A 15206-nucleotide genomic window follows, 5' to 3' on the forward strand; every position below is an offset into this window, starting at 1 on the left:
TTCTTTGGTAACCCCTATTTTTCATATATTTTCATATTTGAAGAAGATCTTACTGGCGGTGGCATGATCCATGTAGACACCTTAAGAATTATCTGTTCATGCTTGTCATTGTGCTTGAAACTCTCTCAGGCTGCATTTAAATGGCTTATGGAATGTTCCGCATTCCATCTGTATGACATACAGACTGACGCCCATGACCATTAGGCTCACTCCAGTATGCCAGTACATCTGTCCGACCACGTTAAAAATAACTAACCAACTACCACTCCTAGTAGGAGCTCTTATACTGCAATAGTAGGTACACTTTTAATTCCTTGAGTTTTATTATAGCAATTGGTCAGAAAGTTTCTATTGAGGACTTAAAGAGAGTTCAGCGAATGTCTCGAGATTACACAAATCTCTCCAGGATACTATGTCTTTGCTGTGAAGGTACTGATATAATGTGATACTCCCTTTTGGCTTGGTCAGAATAGAGTGCTGACCTAGTCGGCAGTGTTAGCATCCCCTGGGAACCTGTTAGAAATGCAGGTCTCAAATCCCACCCCAGAACTACTGAATCAGAAACTCTGCGTGTGGGGCACAGCAACCTGCATTGTTACAGGCCCTCCAGCTCATTCTGATGTCGGTTAAAGGTCAAGAACCACTGGTAAAAGTCCTATGGAGTATTGTTGAAATCCTATATTTATGTGCTTGCATATCTCAACTCAATATGATGTTATAACACGAAGTTTTTGGTGTATTTTTTCCACTCTTTGTCCACATGTGAAATATTTTTAATGGTACAAATCAGAGAAAAACTTAATCCATAGAATCCAAATTGGAATTCTTAACTTTCCGCCGTTAATTAGGAAGTAAGCATCATTTGAAATATTTCTCAGTTTCTCAAATATGTACTGTAATGTTCTTTTTTTTTTTTTTAATTTTTTTTTTTTCCTTCAACGTTTATTTATTTTTGGGACAGAGAGAGACAGAGCGTGAACGGGGGAGGGGCAGAGAGAGAGGGAGACACAGAATCGGAAACAGGCTCCAGGCTCTGAGCCATCAGCCCAGAGCCTGACGCGGGGCTCGAACTCACGGACCGCGAGATCGTGACCTGGCTGAAGTCGGACGCTTAACCGACTGCGCCACCCAGGCGCCCCTGTAATGTTCTTTACGATTAAATTTTTTATTCCTATTTGGTGCTGTTATTTCTTAGGACAAAGTTTCTTTTTCACAGGTATTTATATCATATACACTTATAATGCATTAATAAATATGTCTGAACTTTTTGAACAATTCCTGGGTAGTCTACACTCAATTACCTTACTAAATATGGGGAGCCACCTGTTTAGATACAAAATGACAGATCACATCATGGTTTAGTGGTGGATTAAGTCTTCTGAGCATTAGATGAAAATGCAACAGTGAGAATTGCCTATGCTCAGACCAAAACGCAGCGATGCACTTGAGTCCAGTTTGAATTACAAGTTTGTCCTTAGAGTGTAAGAACAAAAATACAGGAGACAGAGGAGTTGAGATGGCAGAGAATAGGGGGACCAGGATTTCCCTCGGCCCTCAAACACAGCTATGTTGAGGTCAGATCACTTGGAACATCCAGGAAATCAATCTGTGGAGTGACAGATCTCCACAGGTGGAGGGAGACGGCTTGGCCGGGACAGAGGTGGGAGTATATGAATTAGAGCTAAAACGGTGTAGGCAGGAAGGGAAGGGAACCCCTTCTGTGGAGACACAAAAGAGACAGGCCGTGGAAGTGTGGTATTGTGCTAGTACAAGAGAAAAACCTCTCTGGACCAGGGACTGGGGAGCGGGGAATACGGAGAGTGCCAGTTTCTATTTTGCAAATAGCTTCAGGAGCTGAAGATTGGAGTTTTCAGCCCACCTTGTGAGCACACTTCTGGTGGGGAGGGAGCTGGCCCGGGGTGCAGTAATGATCTCAGGGGCACACTGGGAGAGAACAGTTTCCTTTCCTGAGTACTGTGGGAACAGGGTTTATTGCCTCCCCAAGGATGAAAGACCCTGCAGGCATGAGCCAAAGGCCTTTTTTTTTTTTTTAATTTTTTAAACATTTATTCATTTTTGAAAGACAGAGCATGAGTGGGGGAGGGGCAGAGAGAGAGGTAGACACAGAATCGGAAGCAGGTTCCCAGGGTCCAAGCTGTCAGCACGGAGCCCAACACGGGGCTCAAACTCACAAATTGTGAGATCATGACCTGAGTCGAAGTTGGCCCGCTTAACCGATTAAGCCACCCAGGCGCCCCTTTAGGCCTTCGATCAGCGAGGCTGAGTGGTGCTATGGCAGAACAGAATCTGCCAGGTGCAGGGCCCTTTGAGACATAGGGTTTTGAATTCCAGCCCAGCGCCTAGGAGGGGTGGGGGACCACAGAGCAGGGCAAGCTGACTGCCACTATTTGGGGAGGGCTGCCTGAACAACATGGTTCAAGATACCAGGTCTGGGGAGGAGAGACTGGGGTGTCACCATAGCCATTGTTCTCCCCATCACCAACACTGCGGGGCTTCAGGGAACGATACAGCGGCCCCCAGTGGAGGTGGGACCTCTTACACTAAACCCTGCCCCTCCGTGCCTGGCAACTGCTTATCTACTAGAGCGAGACTGACAATGAGTGAACAGACAGCCTCTCCTCCAGACCAGCACAGCCAGGGTCCCAGGCACCAACAGACAACTAACCTGTGGTTTTGTATGTTAGTCTGCTTGCCTTTTTTTTTTTTTTCTTCTCTTTTTCTTTCTACCTTCTTATTTCCTTTGGAATAAGGTTCATAGTTTCTGACTTGATTTTTGGTTAATTCCAATATATATCTATTTCTCTGTTTTGTTTGTTTAATCAAGCATTTTTACTCTATTCTTTTTGCACCTTTTCTATATCTCCTTTATTTTCCTTTCTCTCTCTCTGGATTAAGCCTTATAGTTTCTTTGATGCTCTGCTTGGTCTTTTTTTTTCCCACCCCTTTCATTTTTCTCTTTGTATGGTATCAGGTTCCCCCCCCTCCCCACACACACACACTTTCCTTTTTTCCAGGGTTACTAAAACAAATCAAAGCACACCTGGTGGAAGGTCCAAACAATCCACCACAATGAGCAAGCAGGAACTTTGCAAAGACTGACCAGTGGATCGAGTAGCCAAATACCCAACAACAGATACCTGCAAATTGAAAGTGAGGGGATGGAGAACCATCTATCACGCTACTAGATGTCAAAAGAAAGCCAGAGTAGCCATACTTATATCAGACAAACTAGATTTTATTTTTTTTTTAATTTTTTTTTCAACGTTTTTTATTTATTTTTGGGACAGAGAGAGACAGAGCATGAACGGGGGAGGGGCAGAGAGAGAGGGAGACACAGAATCGGAAACAGGCTCCAGGCTCTGAGCCATCAGCCCAGAGCCTGACGCGGGGCTCGAACTCACGGACCGCGAGATCGTGACCTGGCTGAAGTCGGACGCTTAACCGACTGCGCCACCCAGGCGCCCCCAGACAAACTAGATTTTAAAACAAAGACTGTAACAAGAGATGAAGAAGGGCAATACATCATAATTAATGATATCAAGAAAAGCTAACAATTATAAATGTTTATGCCCCCAACATGAAAGAATCCAAATATATAAATCAATTAATCACAAACATAAACAAATGTACAGATAACAATACCAAGATTGTAGAGGACTTAAATACCCCACTTATAGCAATGGACAGATCATCTAAGAAGAAACCAATAAGGAAACAATGGCTCAGAATGACACATTGGACCAGATGGACTTAACATCCAAACTTCAGAACTTTTCACCCTAATGCAGCAGAATACACATTCTTCTCAAGTGTACATGCAACATTTTCCATTTGTGGGTCACAAAACAGTCCTCAACAAGTACAAAAGGATTGAGATCATACCATGCATATTTTCAGATCACAACACTATGAAACTTGAAATCAACCACAGGAAAAATTTGGAAAGCCCCAAATACATGGAGGTTAAAGAACATCCTACTAAAGAATGAATGGCTTAACCAGGAAATTAAAGAAGAAATTTAAAAATACATGGATGCAAATGAAAATGAAAACATGACAGCCCAAACCCTTTGGGATGCAGCAAAGGCAGTCCTAAGAGGAAAATGCATTGCATTTCAGACCTATCTCAAGAAGCAAGAAAGGTTCCAAACATACAACCTAACATCACACCTAAAGGAGCTAGAAGCTCTTTTCTTTTTTTTTTTTTTAAATTTTTTTTTTTTTTTTTTTTTTTTCCTTCAACGTCCATTTATCTTTGGGACAGAGAGAGACAGAGCGTGAACGGGGGAGGGGCAGAGAGAGAGGGAGACACAGAATCGGAAACAGGCTCCAGGCTCCGAGCCATCAGCCCAGAGCCTGACGCGGGGCTCGAACTCACGGACCGCGAGATCGTGACCTGGCTGAAGTCGGACGCTTAACCGACTGCGCCACCCAGGCGCCCCTAGAAGCTCTTAAAGGAGCAAAAAAAGCCCAAAGCCAGCAGAAGAAGGGAAATAATAAAGATTAGAGCAGAAATAAACAATATAGAATTAAAAAAAAAACAAAAAACAGTGGAACAGATCAATGAATCTAAGGGCTGGTTTTTTGAAAGCCTGTACAAAATTGATAAACTCCTAGCCAGACTTCTCAAAAAGAAAAGAGGACCCAGATAGATAAAATAATGAATGAAAGAGGAGAGATCGTAATCAACACCACAGAAATACAAACAATTACTAGAGAATACTATGAAAAATTATATGCCAACAAACTGGACAATCTAGAAGAAATGGACAAATTCCTAGACACTCACACACTACCAAACTCAAACGGGAGGAAACAGACAATTTGAACAGACCCATAACTGCAAAGAAATGGAATTGGTTATCAAAAATCTTCCAATAAATAAGAGTCCTGGACCAGATGGCTTCCCAGGGGAATTCTACCAGGTATTTAAAACAGAGTTAGTACCTATTCTTCTCAAGCTATTCCAAAAAATAGAAATGAAAGGAAAGCTTCCAGACTCATTCAATGAAGCCAGCATTACCTTGATTCCAAAACCAGATAAAGACCCCATTAAAAAGGAGAATTATAGTCCAAGATCCCTGATGAACATGGATGCAGAAATTCTCAACAAGATACTAGCAACTCAAATTCAACAGTATATTAAGAGAATTATTCACCATGATCAAGTGGGATTCATTCCTGGGTTGCAGGTCTGGTTCAAATCAATCAGTGTGATACATCACATATGTGATACATCACAAATATTCTCAAATCAATCAGTGTGATACATCACATAGAAGAAAGGATAAGAACCATATGACCCTGTCCTTAGATGCAGAAAAAACATTTGACAAAATACAGCATCCTTTCTTAATAAAAACGCTCAAGAAAGCTGGGATAGAAGGAACATACTTTAACATAATAAAAATGATATATGAAAGTTCCACAGCTAATCTCATCCTCCATGGGAAAAAAAATAACAGCTTTCCCCCTGAGATTAGGAACATGACAGGGATGTCCCCTCTCACCACTGTTATTCAACATAGTGTTGGAAGTCCTAGCCTCAGCAATCAAACAAAACAAAATAAAAGGGATAATCCTGTGAAGAAATGGGCAGAAGACATGAATAGACACTTTTCCAAAGAAGACATCCAGATGGCTAACAGACACATGAAAAGATGCTCATCATCAGGGAAATACAAGTCAAAACCACATTGAGACACCACTTCACATCAGATCAGAGTGGCTAAAATTAACAACTCAGGAAACAACAGATGTTGGCGAGGATGTGGAGAAACAGGATCCCTCTTGTGCTGTTGGTGGGAATGCAAACTGGTGTAGCCACTCTGGAAAATAGTGTGACGCTTCCTCTAAAATTATAAAAATAGAATTACTCTAAGACCCAGCAATTGGACCACTATGAATTTATCCAAAAGAAACAGGAGTGCTGATTCGAAGGGGCACATGCACCCAATGTTTATAGCAGCACTATCAACAATAGCCAAATTATGGAAAGAACCCAAATGCCCATCAACTGATGAATGGATATATACATATACTAGAATACTACTTGGTGATGAAAAAGAATGAAATCTTGCCATTTGCAACAACGTGGATGGAACTGGAGGGTATTAAAAGTAATACTTTTAATAGTATTATTAACTAGCAAAGTAGCAAAGTAAATCAGTAAGGGAAAGACAAATATCACGTATTTACTCATATGTGGAATTTGAGAAACTTAACAGATGACCTTAGGGGAAACGAAGGAAAAATAAGATAAAAAGAGAGAGGGGGAAAACCATAAGAGACTCTCAAATATAGAGAACAAAGTGAGGGTTGCTAGAGGGTGTTGGGGCAGGGGGTGGGTGATGGGCATTGAGGAGAGCACTTGTTGGGATGAGCACTGGGTGTTGCATATAAGTGATGAATCACTGGAATCTACTCCTGAAGATAGATTCAAGCTAGTTAGAAGTTAGCTACCTTGAGAACAATAAAAAGAATAAAAGTACAGTTTATTAGCATACTGATATACACACATGAAAAGTCTGAATTAGAAAAGTATGAGATTAATAACCAAGTGTGTTATTTGCATAGCTGTATATGTCCCTACTCACTTTAATATTTTGTATGTTAGGATGATTTAAATTTGTTCTTTGGTTTAATGCCTACCTTGTAATATTTATAATTGTGCTAGCAATGATTTTGTGCATTTGGAAGCAATACTCACATTTTTCTTACAGACTCCTTAGAACAATCCTGAAGCAGGAAAAAATGAATGGAAGCTGTGATACTTTGAGAGTAAGCAACTTTTTGAGCCTCCTTTGTGTTATTTCCTAGTTAGTAGAGCTGGGTCAAGATTTTGATCCCAGCATCTTGTTCAATAACCCTCGGGTCAATAAAATCATGAGCTGAAATCATTCACACATATTTGGTGTTCATTGATTTGGTCTCTGCTTTGATTTCTACTTTGATTTGTTGGCCAGTAGTTGTTGGCTCTCAGCCCTAAATCTCCGGTATTTTTCTGTGATGTTGTTACTCGGATCCTGTACACCACATTTTGCCTTTACTAGCTGGCTTCCTGTTAGATTCTGCCAGTGGGGCACTAGAGGGAACCCTTTCCCCTCTTGCTCCCTATTTCTTTCAAAATCACCCAGCAGCATTTCTACCCATTAGCAGTGACAGCTTTTTTCATTTTATCCTCAACTCCCACAACCAGCATCATCTCCTTCCCTGAGAGATACCAATGCCAGCTGACTGCCACCCCTTCCTCAAAAATGTGAGCCCCATCTCTATGGGGGCCCTTCCCCAAGCCCCTGTAGTACCAGCACCAGCTGGGCAGACAATACATTCTCCTCAGAGATCTGGGTCCCCACTCCATGGGTGCCCTTCCTCTAAGCTTCCATGTTCTGATAACCTTAAAGTCTTCCCTTTGTGTAGGCATGGTAGCTGCCTCCTAAAGTTTGTTTTATGTGTTGTTTTGTTTTGTTTTGTTTTGTTTTCTAATCTCTGTGTTACTTTGCTATTTGACTTCTTTTTTGGTCCTCTAATACAAATCTAACTCTTTGTGTTAAATTTACTGTTCAAATACCTGATGTGATTTCTGTTTTCTTGGGTGGGCTTGAATGATAAAGCCCCTGACATTGGTTTAGAAAGTGGTTTTGAATTGTTTTAAGGCAAGGATGGTAGTAAATGGATTTCATCTCAAATGGAAATTCCAAATGCTTAGTAGTGGCTTGCCCATTTGCAAGTCAATCCTGGCCCAGATTACCATTACCAGTATGGATGCCTTTCCTTTTGTAGAATATAAATGGAGTCATACAGTACATACTCATGCTGGGCTAATTTCACTCAGCATAAGGTTTCTCAGATACATCTGTGTTTTTGCACGAATCAGTAATTTGTTCCTTTCAATTTTGGTATAGCATTCCATTACATTAGGAATAAAGCTGCTATGAAATTCATGTACAAGTTTTACTGTGAACGTGTTTTTATTTCCCTCGGGTAAATCTGTGGGAGTGGCAATGCTGTGGCATATGATAAATGTATATTCAACTTCATAAGAAATTGTCAAGTGATTTTCCAAAGTGAGCTCCAGTTGTCCCACCTTTTCACCAACACTTAGTATTATCAGTCTTTCAAATTTTTACGTTTATATCTTTTACAAACCTGAGTTTTGAATATAGTTAGCCATAAAGTGCAAAAGACTGGATCCTGACTTACATGTGTCTTGACATAGTCTTTTCAATTTTAGCTACTGTAGTGAGGATGTTGTGCTATCTTACTGTGGTTTTAATTTGCATTTCTTCATGAGTAATGGTGTTGAGACTCCTTTCATATGCTCATTGGCCATTCACACATCTCCTTTTATAAGGTGTTTGTACAAATATTTTGCGTTGTTTTAGGTTTTTTTATGAATGAATTGTAAGAGGTCTTCATAAATTTTGCTTGCTTTGTTTCAGGAGTAGAATTTAGTGATTCATCCCTTACATAGAATACCCAGGGCTCACGCCAACAAGTGCCCTCCCTAATGCCCATCACCCCGCTCAACACCCCTCCAGCAACCCTCAGTCTGTTCTCTGTATTTAAGAGTCTCTTATGGTTTGCATCCCCATCTTATTTTTCCTTCCTTTCTCCTACGTTCATCCGTTTTGTTTCTTAAATTCCATGAGTGAAATCATACATTTATCTTTCTCTGACTTATTTCGCTTAGCATAATACATTCTAGTCTTGAATGTATTACATTCTAGTCTTGCTGTGCAGAAACTTTTATCTTGATGAGGTTCCAATAGTTCATTTTTGCTTTTATTTCCCTTGCCTTTGGAGACATGTCAAGTAACAAGTTCCTGCAGCTGAGTCAAAGAGGTTGTTGCCTGTTCATAAATTCTTCATACAAGTCCTTTGTCAGCTATAGGAAAAGCAAATGTTTTCTCCCACTCTGTGATTTGCTTTTCATTTCCTTAAAGTATCTTTAAAAGAGAAATTTTAAATTATGATGTTCAATTTATCAATTTTTCTCCTATAACTGGGGTACTCTGCATTTTGTAGCTAGCAAATCTTTGCCAATTTTGTTACAATATTCTAAATTTTCCCCTAGAAGTTTTATAGTTATAGCTTTTATGTTAGGTCTATAACCCATTTGAGTTCATTTTTGTGTATGGTGAAAATAGAGGCCAAGGTTCATTTTTTCCAAGTGGCTAACCAGTAGTTCCAGCACATTAATTGTAAGACTGTTCTGTCATCCAGTCACCTTGGCATATCTTACAAAAATCAAATGACCATACGTATGAGTGGGTTTATTTATGATACGGTATTCCATTTCATTAATCTCTACATTTATTCTTATGTTGACATTACACTGTCTTATTACTATGGCCTTATTTTAAGTCTTAAAATCAGGTAGTCTAAGTCCTCCCACCTTTGTTTTCTTTTTTAAAAATTGTATTGCCAGGGTGCCTTCTGTTTGGCTCAGTTGGTTAAGTGTCTGACTCCTGATCTCAGATCAGGTCTTGAGCTCAGGTCTTGCTTGAATTCAGGGTTGTGAGTTCAGGCCCCTTGGTGGGCTCTGCATTGGGCAAGGAGAGTACTTTAAATAAATAAATAAATAAATAAATAAATAAATAAAATTGTATTGGCTATTCTTGGTCCTTGCTATTTCCATATAAATTTTAGATTTGTTAATTTGTATAACTTTCTGCTGAGATTATGATTGAACTGCATTGAACCTACAGATCATTTCGAGAATTGAGTTTTCTGATGTATGAACATGGTATGTCTTTCCATTTAGAAATAAAATACTTAGGGATACACTTAACAGGATATTTGTAAGTACTGTACACTAAAAGTTACAAAATAGCGTAGACCATTTTTTGGCCTTCAATTTCAACATGATTTTGTAGTTTTTAATGTACAGTACTTACAAATATCTTGTTAAATGTATCCCTAAGTATTTTATTTCTATGTTATTTTAAGTGGTATTTTGAATAATTTTACTTTTTAATTGTTGCTAGTATATAAAAATAGTAAATTTTTGTATTTTGGTCATCCTACAATATAATAAATTCACTTAGTAGGTCTAGTAGGTTTTTTGTTTTTGTTTTGTAAATTGCTTAGGATTTTCTACACAAATAATGTCGTCTATGGGTAGAGGCAATTTTATTTCTTCCTTTCCAATATGAGGTCTTTTATTTCTGTTTTCATCCTCATTGCATTGCCTAGGACCTCCAGTACAATGTAGACTAAGGAGTGAACATCCTTGCCTTGTTCCAGTCCCAGGGGGAAAGCATTCATTCTTTTACCACTAAGTGTGGTATTAGCTTGATTTTTGCAGATGCACTTTATCCAATTGAAAAAGTTCCTTTCTATTCCCAGTTTGCTGAGGGTTTTTTATCATGAGTATTGAATTTGTTTACCGCTTTCTCTGCATATGAGATGATTATATAGGTTTTCTCCTTTATCTTGTCAATATGGTGTATATTTCATTGATTTTTTTGAAGGTTAAACTTTGTATTCCTCAGATAAAATCTAAAGTATCTGTGGTGACATATTCATACCATATTTTTTCCCTTTTCCTGGATCTTTTTGCTACCCGTTAAGGGCTTTTGTGTCAATACTCATAAGAAATATTGGTGTATAGTTTTCTTATATCTTTTTGTTTCTGGTATTAGAGTAATGGGGGCCTCATGAAGGTAGTACGGAAGTGTTGGCTTTTATTTTCATAAAGAATCTGTGTAGGATTATCTTATTTCTTCTTTAATTCCTGAAATTTACAGTGACTTTGGATTCAAGTTTTTAACTATAATTTTTTTAATGTTTGTTTTTTGTTTATTTATAGAGACTGTGAGTAGGGAAGGGGCAGAGAGAGGGGGGGAGAGAGAATCCCAAGCAGGTTCTGTGCTGTCAGCACGGAGCCTGAGGTGGGTCTCAATGTCACCGTGAGATCATGACCTGAGCTGAAATCAAGAGTTGGCCACTTAAACACTGAGCCACCCAGGCATCCTTTTAAGTTAAAAATTTTTTAGTCTATTTGGCATTTTTTCTTTCAAGAAATCAGTTGTGTCTAAGTCCTTAGTCATATTTATTGGCATAAAGTTCATATTTCCTTCACGATCCTTTAAATGTTAGTAGGGTATGAATAATAACCTCTTTACCGATTTTGGTCATCTATGTCCTTTTAAACTTTTTCTCTTGATAATTCTACCTGAAGTTTATCAACTGTATTGATATTTTCAAAGTAGCAGCTTTTGCTCTCACTTGTATTCCTTCATTTTTTTTGTTTTGTTTTGTTTTGTTTTGTTGAATTATACTTCTAGCTTTAGTTCTTCCTCTTTACTTACTTGAATTTAATTTCTGGTGCAATTGGTGTCTCGGTTAAGCCCCTGACTCTTGATTTCAGCTCATGTCATGAACTCACATTGGTGGGATCAAGCCCCACATTGTGCTAGGCATGGAGTCTTCTTGGGGTTCTCTCTCTCTCTCTGCTCCTCCCCCACTTGTGCTCTCACTCTCAAAATAAATGAAAAACATTTAAAAAATGTCCTTTGTTTTCTTGTTTCTGAAGTTATTTATACTTTTCTTCCTTATTAATAGAGGAATCTAAAGCTATAAATGTCACTCTTATCACAGCTTACCTGCATACGCATTTTTATGTTTTCATTACAATTATTTTGAAAGTAGGTTTTATGCCCAACATGAGGCTTGAACTCATGAACGTGAGATTAAGAGTCATGTGCTCTACCAACTGAGTCAGCCAGGTGCACCTACAAAATATTTTTTATTTTCTCTTGTATTTTTTCTTTGACTCAGTTTAAGTGTCCTGTGTTTCACAGCATGTACTGAATATCTTCCTTTTATTGATTTGTTACGTTGTTGACAGAGAAGAATATTAATCTTTCAAGATTTGTTGAGAATTGTTGTATGGCTCAGCAAATGCTTCATCTTGATGATTATTCTATGTGTACTTGATATGAATGTGTATTCTGCTCTCGTTGGGTGGAGTGTTCTATAAATGTCATTTAGGTCAAGTTGGCTGATTTGCATTGTGTTCGATGTTCTATATATTTACTGATCTTGCTCTCATCTTACTGCTTTGTCAATTAGAAGTGTTGAAATTTCTAGAACTGTGTATTTGTTCATTTGTCCTTTTAGATTACTTATATTTCATGTCTTTCAAAATGCTGATAATACTAGGCGCATGCCATGTCTTCTTGACAAATTGCTTTTGGTTATTATGTCTCCCTTTATCATATTCCTGATATTCATATAGTCACTCCCAACTTGATTAGCATTTACATTGTATATAATTCTTCCATCTTTTTTGTTTGTTTTTGAAGTAGGCTCCACACCCAGTGCAGAGCCCACTGCAGGACTTGAACTCACAATGTTGAGATTGAGACTGGAGCTGAGATCAAGAGTCCAATGCTTAACCAACTGAGTCACCCAGGTACCCCTCCACCTGTTTACTCCTTACGTATCTTCATCTTTAACATTGGTCCCTTGTGAACAGCATGTAATTGGTTCTTGCCTTCTCACTGAATTTGACAATATGTCTTGTATTTGGAATGTTTAGATCATTGATTAATTTAATTATCAATATGATTTGGGTTTAAATCTACGCTCCTGCTATTTTGTATTTGTCTCATTTGATCTTTATTTTTCTCTCCTTGCATTCTATTGGGGTGATTTTTTTTTAATAATTCCATTTTATCTCCTATATTACTTAGCTATTTCTCTTAATTTTTGATATTTAGTAGTTAGATAATTTTGATATTTAGTAGTTGCTCTAGAGCTTACAATATACATCTTTATCGCAGATTACCTTCAAATAATAATATATCACTTCACAGGCAGTTTAAGACTTTTTCAGCAATATATTTAATTTCTCCCTCCTGTCTTTTCTATTTGTTATATCTTTTACTCTACATCTATTACAAATTGCATAATAAATTTTCATTACTTTGTTTGAAATAATTTTTATTCATACATTTTTAATCATTATTGCCATCGCATACATACATCTATAACTGATTATTACATTAAGCCAATGTGTCATGTAGCCATCAAAAATCTCCGATCCAATTGATACTTTAGCTTCTTGGAATTCAGGTTTGTAGTCCAATCTAGATTTTAGCTACTTAAAACCAGCTACTTCTTTTTTTTTTTAATTTTTTTTTTCAACGTTTATTTATTCTTGGGACAGAGAGAGACAGAGCATGAACGGGGGAGGGGCAGAGAGAGAGGGAGACACAGAATCGGAAACAGGCTCCAGGCTCCGAGCCATCAGCCCAGAGCCTGACGCGGGGCTCGAACTCACGGACCGCGAGATCGTGACCTGGCTGAAGTCGGACGCTTAACCGACTGCGCCACCCAGGCGCCCCAAAACCAGCTGCTTCTGATTGCTTCCATGAAGTCTTTGTATACTACCAACTCATGATCGGCATGAATTATAAATATGCCTGCTTCAGTGCAAACATTTTTCAGGTCTGCTCCATTACAGCCATCTGAAAACCTTATAAATGTTTCTAATAATCTGTTTTGTCATGCTTTGTAATGGTACCTCCGTAGATTTGGGGGATATCTAACCTTGCTTATAAATAAATGTATGTTTTTTCTATTTATCTGGAGACAGCAAAGCAGAATCCACTGTACTTGTTGATAGCCGTGATCATTTTAACTATGCAGAGTATCACATCCATCCATTTGAGTAACTCATAAAGTCCTCTCAACCTATCAGCTGAAGTACTTCCAGGAGACCAGTATCCACCAATGGCATTTTTTTTTAATCCATAAAAATGATGCATGACTGATGATTCCTAATGTGAACATTTCTTTGATCAAATGGGCGCTTTCACCAGTGTACTTGTCTACAGTACAACTCTATACTACGTTTAAGATATTGCATTCCAGTTGGCTAACAGCAGCTCTTGCCATTAGTGTTTTTCCTAACTGTTGGCCCAGATAACAAACAGCCTTTTGGAGATATTATTCCTATAGTGGAATAATTCTAGGTTTGTAAGAGGTACTTGTATTGCCTCTGAATTCTCTGATCTGTTCAGATAATCCCTCCACCTCAGAAAAAGAAATATTCCTTACATCCTTATGAGACATGCTGTAAGATCAGTGAATCTTGGCAAATATCGATGTAATCATATCCAAAGTAACTCTTGTTCCTGGATGCTGCTTTTTTCAAGCTAACCATGACAACTGACAATATATTTTGGCTCTTTTAACAACGAATTTTTCAATTAACTTCTAAAGTACTTCACGCAGTTTGACCCAACTTGGGTGATTGTAGGTCCTTTCGGTCATTTTCAGACTTTTCATACTGATCGGTAAGTTCTTTCAATTGCTCCCTTAACTGTTTAAGACTGTTGTTGGTCTTCTTGTGCTCCACCATCTTTTTTGCGACAGCACTGAAGCTCGGGATCTCTGTGGTCTGCCCTGATGAGATGTCATCACTCATAGGGGATGCCAAGAATGGCCATGGCCATTGGGGTGGAAGAAGTGGAATGAAGGAGGAGAGCAGCACTGGAAAGTGGGGGATGGATGGCTCTGCTCAATCCAATTCTCTTTCATGGAAATCAGAAATAAAACATTTTATATTTGCCCTCATATTCACCAAAGGCTCTCTTTATTTCTTTGTTGTAGGATCAAGTTCCCATGTGGTGTAATTTTCTGTCTGAAGAATATCCTTTATTATTTCTGGGAGTACAAGTAAGTGGATAGATCTTCTCACCTTTGATTTTCTTTACATTTTATTTATTTTTGAGACAGAGAGAGAGCGAGCGAGCACAAGTGGGGGACAGGCAAAGAGAGTGGGAGACACAGGATCCGAAGCAGGCTCCAGGCTCTGAGCTGTCAGCAGAGAGCCCGATGCAGGGCTTGAACCCACGAACCGTGAGATCATGACCTGAGCCGAACTCAGTTGCTTAACCGACTGAGCCACACAGGCGCCCCTAATTTTCTTAAAAAGTCTTTAAGGATTTTTAAAATATAATTCTAAGTTAACAGTTTATAACGTGCCCTGATGTATTATGTTCATTCTGCTTAAGATTCATGATCTTCTTGACTTTGTAGGCTTATTGTTTGGAATTTAGAAAATTTCATTCTTTAAATAATTTTTAAATTTCCCTTCCCCTTTTATTTTGGGACTCCAGGGCACAGATGTTATACTGCCTGATAGTAACCCACAGGACAGTGAGACTGGT

General features: G+C 38.6%; 1 pseudogene; it reads right to left on the bottom strand.

Annotated features, from left to right (window-relative positions):
• Positions 1-13307: 13307 nt before the first annotated feature.
• On the bottom strand, positions 13308-14792 carry LOC115499714 (annotated as a pseudogene).
• Between the last annotated feature and the right edge of the window lie 414 nt (positions 14793-15206).

Source organism: Lynx canadensis, chromosome D4 (genome assembly GCF_007474595.2).
Source record: "Lynx canadensis isolate LIC74 chromosome D4, mLynCan4.pri.v2, whole genome shotgun sequence".
NCBI classification, from domain to species: domain Eukaryota; kingdom Metazoa; phylum Chordata; class Mammalia; order Carnivora; family Felidae; genus Lynx; species Lynx canadensis.